At 44.7% G+C, this 9,982-nt stretch overlaps 1 protein-coding gene across 1 annotated transcript in view; it reads right to left on the reverse strand.

Annotated features, from left to right (window-relative positions):
• LOC104990706 (protoheme IX farnesyltransferase, mitochondrial) overlaps positions 1 to 9,982 on the reverse strand; it is a 109,588-nt gene that overhangs the window by 17,718 nt on the left and 81,888 nt on the right. The gene's annotated exons all lie outside the window — the stretch shown is intronic.

Here is a 9,982-nt window from a genome sequence, read left to right on the forward strand (position 1 = left end):
TGGGGGGGGGGGGGGGGGGGCGGTAAAAAACCATGTTATAAAAGTAACGTACATTCATTTCAGAACATTTAGAACTAAATTTAGAAAATCACACAAAATATTCTAAATTAGCTATTCAAAGAAACATGTTGGTTTATATCTTTCTAGCTTTTTTTCCAATGGGAAAATATGTCTACTTTTTGTCTACTTGATATGTCTACTTTTAACTGAGAACACAATGAACTGTGGCTCTGTTATTCTATTTTCAATATATCTTAATAATTTCCCTATGCCATTAAGAATAACTACATCATTATCATTAATGGGGCTTCCCTGATAGCTCAGGTGGTAAAGAATCTGCCTGCAATGTAGGACGACCTGCAATGTAGGGTCAGGAAGATCCACTGGAGAAGGGATAGGCTAACCACACCAGTATTCTTGGGCTTCCCCTGTGGCTCAGCTGGTAAAGAATCCTCCTGCAATTATCATTAATAGCTACATGGCCTATTTGGTGGGCAGGCCATGATAAATTCAGTCAGTATGTCCACTTAGTTTTTTTCCATTGTTTTAATTAGAAATAATGTTGGGATGAATATGTTACAGACAGGTCAGTGTTTACAGCTCTGATTACAATAAATTCTGAGACTAGGTTCCCAGGTCGCTAGGGCAGATGACGTGCACATTTTTAGGGGTTTTGACTTGTACCCCAGCCTGTACTCGAGAGTTTATTCTCTTTACCTCCCTCCCAGCGGTATATGAGAAAGTCTATTCCCAGGATCTGTATCAATACTGGGCATGAAATTCAAAACAAAACAAAACTGAACAAACTCAAACAAGTTTGTTGAGACAGTCTTATCCCCATTTTACAGATGAGAAACTGAGATTCGGAACCAGGACCTGTACTCAGGTTTCCTTCTGGGCTCATTCATGTACCCTGGGGGTTCCCCTCTAACCAATATGTGGGGGACACTGGTCTAATGCCACCTACTGACCATTTCTGGGGTCTGCTGGAGAATCCCATGGATGGAGGAGCTTGGTGGGCTACAGTTCCTTTAGTTCACACCACTTCATATGTAGCTAACTTCCTGCTGTATCCCCTGAGATGGAAATGACTGGGAGGCACAAATTATTTTCATAAAAAGGGACAGACTTGGGATGTAATACACTGAGCAAGACAGACGTGGTCTTCATCCTGGGGGCGATTATCCTGGGCTGGGAGACAGTAAGATAGGCAGGACGTCGAGTGGGGAGTGAGCTGCCAGGGAGCAGGAATCCAGTTCTGGGGTAGCAGGGGTTTGGGGTGGACACAGGAAGTTCAGGGACTTTTAAGCCAAGCCTGGATGGACAGATGGGGGGTGGGGCAGGCAAAGGGTGGGGAAGCATGTTTCAGGGGTGGGAGGGGTCAGAGAGCATAGGTCGCGGAGGCCATGGGGAGGCCTCTGGGCAGAAGTCCTTTCTGCTTCTTAAATCGAGGAAGAAAAGGGTCTGACCTGCTTCTGAGAAGGAGCCCTCTGCCTGCCAGGGGGGACACCATTCACTTCCCTCTCAGAAGAAGTCCGCGTTAGGTACTTTTTTTGAGGAAAGTGACTTGCCATCACCCCACTATATAATTTTTATCACATGCTTACTTGAGAGAGGGCTTCCCATGGCTCAGATGGTAAAGAATCTGCCTAAAATGCAGGAGACTCGGATTGGATTCCTGGGTCAGGAAGATCCCCTGGAGGAGGGCATGGCAACCCACTCCAGTATTCTTGCCTGGAGAATCCCATGGACAGAAAGCCTGGCAGGCTACAGTCCATGGGGTTGCAGAGTCGGACACAAGTGATTGACTAAACAACAACAAACAACAGCCTGTAATCTACCCTCCAGATACCCCCAAACCCACGTGGAGAGAGGGAGGGTGGCAGGGAGTAGGCCCCCTTCTGCCCAGTGGCCTTGGGCAGACTGACACCAGGGCTGTCTCTCTCAAGGCTTCTTTTGACTTTTTTTTTCCTGGACAATTTTGTTACATTTTGAGACCCGGGTTCGATCCCTGGGTCAGGAAGATCCCCTGGCGAAGGAAATGGTAACCCACTCCAGTATTCTTGCCTGGAGAATCCCATGGAGGGAGGAGCCTGGTAAGCTACAGTCCTTGGGGTTGCAAAGAGTTGGACACAACTGAGCGACTTCACTCACTCACTCACTCACAAGTTAAAGGAAGCCTTGTTTGAAATAAGGCAGAATAAAAGAGTTAAATAAAAGAAACGTGAGGGTTTTGGTTAGAATCTTTGTTTACAGTGAAAATACATCAGTGAAAGAAGCAAAGGGCTCTTTTTGAGACTGGAAACAGGAAGAGGAGGAGCAAGAATAAAGAGAAAATAAATCAAGTGGGGTATTTGGTTTATTTTTTTAAAATTCTGATTTACCATGAAATCTTTAAATATCATGGTGATACTAAAAGTTGCTTAAGTTTAGCTGTTTTAATAAAGACATCTGTTTTTGATATAGAGAAAGATTAGAAAAGAATGATCATGTCTCATCTTGGTTACATACAACTATGGTTTTCTGCCTTACTCTCATAAAATATGCTCAGAGCTAAATCTCAAAGACTTGAAGGGCAATTTTGTCAAGCACCGATTTCTTATTATTTTAGGTCAATTATTTATCACACCCTTTCTCCTAATCATACTGCTCAGCCCTTGATCAAAAGACCAACCTCCTCTCCCTGTTCCTATGGGTTCTGGTAAGTACCCTGAACCTGGAGAAGGACACCCTTTGCCCCGTTATTTCTCCTTTTATCAGTTATTCTTCATTTAAAATTTTTGTTTACATTTTTATCACTCTTTATTGCTCCATTCATCATTCAATTTCCTTAGCAGTTCATCTCCACTTCAAGTGCCACTCTGAGGCCTGATTTCTAGACCTAAGATGGGAAGGAAGGTTAATAAGGAAGCTTCCTTGGGTTTCCCCAGGCTGGGGGTGACCCCAGAGAAAGAGGGCCTCCAGAATGTCAATTATTAATTATAAGTTATAAAGGTGAGACGGTGTGAAACATGTTTCTAAAGATAACAGTTATAACGGAAGAATATTTCTATTTTAAATTAAAACTTTAAATCAAGAATTTGATTATAGCAAGTCACAAAAATATAAATCAGAGCCAGAAAAAACTAGGTTGATCACATGCAAAACATTTTTAAAAAATGTGCTCTTACAAATCTATACCACAGTAGCTGTGATGGCTTTCATTGAGAAACGAGGAATTAATATGTCTGTGAGTGGATACTGCTGAAACGAATTTATGAAGGAGAGATCATAAAAGCAGGTGAATGGGCATGATGATGTTGCGAACATTTCTAATTGTCAATAAAACAGGAAAAAAAAAAGTACAAATAAGGAAAACAGCATTACTTGATGGATGGGGAACAGAGGTGGGAAAAGGTCCAGCAATTTTCTTGAACTAAAAAAAAAAAAAAAAAATTCTTTCATATCCGTTTACTCATTCATGCAAATAGATTCACGGCTCATGCTAAGGGTGGAATGATTGTTCATTTCTAAACTCACATTCAAAACTGAATTACATTTTAAATGGAGAGACCTTTCTACTGAGCACCAGTGTGAGGTCTTTCTACTCCCGAGTTTCCTGCCCAAGGCTACCACGGAAAAGAAACTAATAGATCCGAGTGGCGGGGAATTTGCTAACACGTTTCTATGAATTATTTATTCTTCCCATAAAATCTAGTACTTCTTTGTTTACTAAACACCAACCTTTACTACCTCTATCAAAGTGTAATTTTCTATAGAAATTAGGAACAAATGAGAATATACAAGCTTTGATATCTACTTATTCCATTTAAACACAATTTAAATTGCCTGACTTTTAAATGAGTTACTGGAGAAACGTGGCCTTTCTGTTTAAGTAATGTGTCAGAGAGGTCTATAAAATGTTATATGAAATCAAGAAGGCATTATATTCTAAGCAGCTCTGCAGGTAATTGGTTTACACAAAAACTAATCTCATACTGCTTGGTCATTTTTCCAGAATAAATGATTTTTAAATTATAAAATTCCCTTTCTTCAAAAACAACAACAACAAAAACTCAAAAGCGTAATCAAACCAAGCCAATTTAACTTTAATTTCCTGAATAAATCCCACATTTGAGCTTTGACCTGAGTTTTTTTGGGGAAGTCTCCACAAATAACTGTTTTGAAAAGAGGTGCTCTTACAAATCTACCACATTAGCTGTGATGGGTTTTATTGAGAACCAAGGAATTAATATCTCTGTAAGTGGATATTGCTGAAATGAATTTATGAAGGAAAGATCATAAAAGCAGGTGAACGGGTAAGACAGGGATCCCAGATCTTCCAGGGACCTGGGGGTGATAGAGGAATTCAGTAGGTGGTCCCTGCCCTCACGGGTGTGAGAAAACACTGAGACCACTACACTGGAAACTTGGTTTTCATGGACAGAAATAGGAATCTTCTCCTTAAGAATTCCAGAACCTTGGTGCAAACTGCACATTCTTTTTTAATTGGAGTATAAACTTGCTTTACAATGCTGTGTTAGTTTCTGCTGTACAACAATGTGAATCAGCTGGATATATACACATATCCCCTCCCTCTTGAGCCTCCTTCCCATCCCACCCCTCTAGGTCATCACAGAGCACCGAGCTCAGCTCCCTGTGCTATACGGTAGCTTCCGGCTAGCTAGCTATTTTACACATGGTAGTGTGTCAATGCTATTATCTCAATTCGTACCCTCCTCTGCTTCCCCCACTGTATCCACAGCCCCTTCTCTATGCCTGTGTCTCTATTCCTGCCTTGCAAATAGGTTTATCAGTACCATTTCCCTAGATTCTGTATAAATATATCGGTTAATATATGATATTTGTTTTTCTCTTTCTGACTTATTTTATTCTGTATGACAGACTCTAGGTCCACCCATGTCTCTACAAACGACCCAATTTCACTTCTTTTTACGGCTGAGTAGGATTCCATCGTATATACGTACCACACCTTTATCCATTCATCTGTTGATGGACATTGTACCATTCATCTTTATATGCCCCGTACCTAAGGCTGGGGCCCAAAATGTTGACTGAAATAAACCTTTACAAATCAGGCAAGACAGAGAATGTGATCTTAAGATGACTGCTCCCACAACATCAATCAACGGGAGTAGCCTTGGATGATGACAAATCTTTTCACATCGTCTAATGTGAAAGGAAATGGCAACCCACTCCAGTATTCTTGCCTGGAGAATCCCATGGACAGAGGAGCCTGGCAGCTACAGTGCATGGGGTTGCAAGAGTCAGACACGACTGAAGCGACTCAGCACAGCACATTTGAAAAGAAAGGAAGTGAAGTGACAGGAGGTTAGACCAAACGATTCCAGGTATTAATAAAGGTGTTTGCTTCTATGACTTATTTCTCACGTGACTGAAAGGATTGGCTGTGTAACTGTGATGTGATAGTTAACTCTTTATATTCATGGTTCTTAGAATATTGTAGGTATTTTCTGGTTGTAAACAGGGGCCTGGGGCCCAAAGGATCTCCCATGCCCAGGATTGCTGTCAACAAATACTGACAACTCACGATGCTTCCAAAAAGTCATGAATGCATTCTTCCTTCTTATGACAATGAGAGAAAGAGAGAGAGATTAATGTTGAGGAGATACCCGTGTCCCTCTCATTCATCCACTGTGATGATTCTGCGTGATGATATGAAAACAGACTTTCCTCTGCCTGTTTTTCCTACTATGGTTCAGCAAGATGGAATGATTTTAAGGACAAAGTTCTAGACATTAGCACCACTGTTCTTAAAGTTGAGACCAAATCTGTTCTTTCTGCCACTTTTAATGACTGGTGAACACTAAAGAAAAAGAAATTTCTACACTTATAAAATGTTTATGCTCTTATTACATTTGCAGTATATACACACCGAGAGACTAATCATAACCACCCGGACCCTGCAGAGCTTCACCCGGGCCGGTATGTGTCTACTAGACCAGCATGACAGGGGGATGAATAACATTCCCAGGTCCCCTGCAGCCCGCTAAATGTTTACATTTGCTTAAGTGCTTACTGGTAAAACCTTCAGTAAATGTGAAAAATGTCTCCTGTAAATCCCTATAATACTTTGGCTAAACCTCGTTCTTGAAGTTAATAATGCCAACTAAACAATCCATTCATTTCACTTCGAAAACTCAATCTTCATCACTCATTTCACAACCAGGTATGGGCTGCCCCCAATTCCGAGTGTTTTAATTTATCCCCTCGAAGACTAACCTTCCTCTCTGCTCTTATCGCTCCATCTCTCCGCTCACAGCCCACACCTAAACCTACAAGTTCTGGATCACTCTCGTTGGATCCATTAAGTTGGGAAAAGTAACGCTGACATGTATTCTTTCCCTGTCAATGTGAGGGAGCTGGAAAATGGATAATTCAAAGGAGACGGAATGAAAATAACCAAGAAGGCCCAGCCCATGTCTGATTTCTTCAGGGAGCTTTCACTGCCCAGCTGGTCTTTATCAGAGTCTTCCCTTTCTGACCTCCCAGAGAACTTCTTGTTTGTACCAATTCATTCCATTTCCCTTGATCCATGTCTATGGGCTGCCCCATCTCATCTGCTAAGCACTTTATGCACGTGGCATAATTTTTCCACCCAGATTCAAGGCCTTTTGAGCATGATTTAACAATAAAACTGACAGTGCTGGTTCCACTCTAGGTAATCAATACCTTCTTAATGAATTGAATTAAACAAGGGAATTATTGAATTCTAAAACACAGAGATGGCCTTGACATCCTTAAGATCAATTTTAGTTAGAAGAGACCAGGAAAAAAGGTTTTGACTTAGAAAAAAAAAATACACAAGCTATATATATCTCTCTTAGAAATATGAGTCTGCAGGACTTCAAGTTAGAGAAAGATGTATATCTCTGTTCTGTCTGAAAACTAACAGGAGAGTGAAGAGAAGACAGAAAACCCCAACTAGAATCAGGAAATGCTCCCACAGAAGAGTGGCCAGGTCCAGGAGGACAATGAGAGGATGCTCAGGTCCATGACCTGACATCACTGCTCAGAACGTCTCCCTGAGGCTCCGACTTGAATCAGAGAAGGACTGGGGAATGCAGAGGGTGCTCTGGGTGGGGGAGTGGACCCCAGTTAGAAGGCGACCAAGTAGAATCAGGGCCAAGGGTGGCGCAGGCTGCTGGATAAAGCAGCCGTGTAGGAGTGGCCTGGGTGCTGCCCCCCGCCTCGAGCCCCGCACCCATGCTTAACTGTCCTCCACTCCTTGCCCTCGGCCCTGGGCACTGGACCGGGGCTCGGCCAGCAAACATTCTCTCACCGGGCCTTGGGCCTGACACAGAGGACTCGGCCAGCAGGCCTGGGGGTCAAGGCTGAGGTTCCTAGTTTGATGATGAGTCAATTTAAGTGGAAGCAGGGTTTGAAGGGGCTTCCCAGGTGGCGCTACTGCTGCTGCTGCTAAGTCGCTTCAGTCGTGTCCAACTCTGTGCGACCCCATAGACGGCAGCCCACCAGGCTCCCCCGTCCCTGGGATTCTCCAGGCAAGAACATTGGAGTGGGTTGCCATTTCCTTCTCCAATGCATGAAAGTGAAAAGTGGAAGTGAAGTCGCTCAGTCATGTCCGACTCTAGTGACCCCTTGGACTGCAGCCTACCAGGCTCCTCTGTCCATGGGATTTTCTAGGCAAAAGTACTGGAGTGGGGTGCTAGTGGTAAGGAACCTGCCTGCCAATGCAGGAGACATAAAAGACGAGGGTTTGATCCCTGGTTCAGAAAGATCCCCTGGAGGAGGGCATGGCAACCCACTCCAGTATTCTTGCCGGGAGAATCCCATGGACAGAGGAGCCTCGTGGGCTATGTCTATAGGGTTGCACAGAGTCAGACACAACTGAAGTGACTTAGCACGCATGCTCGGGGCTTGAAGACCCAACATGCAGAGGAATGAGGTGGAAGCAAACAGTAGCCTGGACACGGGGGTGGAAGGGATGAGGGGACGATGCCTTCTAGAAGACTGGTGGTAAAAAGAGGAGAAGAAAGAAAAACCAGATGGAGCAGCTGACTGAACAGGCTCCTCTCCGTGACAGAAGGATTGCTCATCCAGATTTGAAGTCAGAGGGGAAGGACCCAGTGGAGTGGTAGGGCTGGCAGAAGCGCTTGGAGGCCCAGGGAGGCTGAGCCGAGGACCCGCACTCTGCAAGCTGCTCTCCTGGCCCTGAGCTTGGGGATCAGAAGGCAGAAACAGGGTCCCCAGCTGCCAAAAACAGGTGTCAGATTCTGGCGGCGATAACCTGCAGTGGACGACACCTGGTCCCATCCTCCCGGAAGAAACAAGGGCTATCTGAGGAGGAGTTTCTGAGGACATTCACTCTGGAGCACTCCTCATCCTCTGACCCCTCCCCTCTGCCACTTAAAAACCACAGAGTCCTCTTTATCCAGTTAGGATCAGTGCTGCAAGCAAAACTCAGAGCTTCATCACACGGAAGGTGTTCAGGGACACTGGACGCGTGCGTGACAGGTAGGTGACAAGAAGGAAGGACAATACTCGTGAGGGTGTAAAACAACAGAAGAACAGGCAGCTCGGGGCGTCAAACTCCGTCTTGATTTTGCCCACCCCCCAACATTGATTTTGACCACTCCCCCTTCCCCCGGCGTCATCCAGGCTCCAGAGCCCTGGTCCCCTGGGCATAGCCTTGGCCATGCTGACGCTCAGCCTCAGGGGCACAGATGCAGGGGTGTAGCCCCCAGTTAATAGAGGTCAAGTCTGCGGGGAGGAGCTGATCCTGGGGGTATGAGTGCCGTCCTGACCCCGGAGCTCCTCTCTCCAGATGTCCTCAGATGTAGACGCCAAGCTCTCTACCAAATGCACCGAGACTCCGGTCCAGCCTCGGGCCTCAGGAATGCTTCCTCAGTGATGTGGAGGACACGGTACTCAAGTTCATCAGGTGGCCCCCGAGCCATTAAAGACTCAGATAGATAATTCTGCCACAGAGGCCCGGAGCCAGAGGAAAAAGCAGAGGGCCTCGGGGTCAAGTGTTTCCATAGGAAACTGAACCAGTCACCTTCGATTACTGCTCTCCGGACGAGACCACCAGAGAAACTCACAACCGGCCCTGCGAGAGTGAAGAGGGATTCACACGTGTCATCTTAATATAAAAACACTTCTTCTTTCTGCTAAACACGTAAGAAGCAGTCTTTTCCCAAATAGTTAACGCTTTTTTTTTTTTTTAACCTTAAAAATTTTACACACGCAGAATTGGCATTTTATGTAGGTAACCGACAGATAGTTAAAAGTGCTGTCCTCTGTATTCTCCTTGGGAAAATGAAGCAAAGAATAATGCAATGTCATGGATGTTTATGGCCATGAAATGGCATTTTAGCTGTAAAGATTTTTTTCTCTTTGATTCTCAAAAATGTTAGAGAAAGTTTTTGTGGCCTAAGATGTAAAGGGTGTGTAACTACTTCAAAACTAGCCAGTTATCTCAATATGCCTTGTTTATCAAGTATGTATTCAGGGTCAGTTTTTCCAATATCTGAAGTGTCAGAGACAAACAGTAGCTCAGTAAAAAGCAAGGCGTGAGCACAAAGTCTGGCAAACGAAGCCCCCGGGAGAACTTTCTCAAGACGCTGCGAGGCGCAGTCCATTCAGCCCATGTAGATCAGCCCTAAGGCAAAAGTAGATTCTACTCAGAGTCATCCTTCATGATCCCCTGAAGTCACCATAAAGGACACACGGGCTTACGTGTGTACAGTTCTGGGAAACAATGACTAGGTGCACTGAAGTCTGACGATGGCTGAATTAAATTAAGAGGGAACAAAAGAAAAAAGTCTGTGTTTACAGGGCTGGGCCCTCAGAGTATCTGCCTCCGAGACAACTCTGCAGAGGTGAGAGGTGGAGAGCTGAGAGGGTTCTACATCCGGGCGGTGGATGCCCTTCTGTCTTCACGCTGATGACACAGGCGTGGACTTTGGCTGTGCTCCTGAGGGCGGGGGTAGGGGGTGGG

The sequence above is a fragment of the Bison bison genome, unplaced genomic scaffold, assembly GCF_000754665.1.
Source record: "Bison bison bison isolate TAMUID 2011002044 unplaced genomic scaffold, Bison_UMD1.0 scf7180017864180, whole genome shotgun sequence".
Taxonomy (NCBI): domain Eukaryota; kingdom Metazoa; phylum Chordata; class Mammalia; order Artiodactyla; family Bovidae; genus Bison; species Bison bison.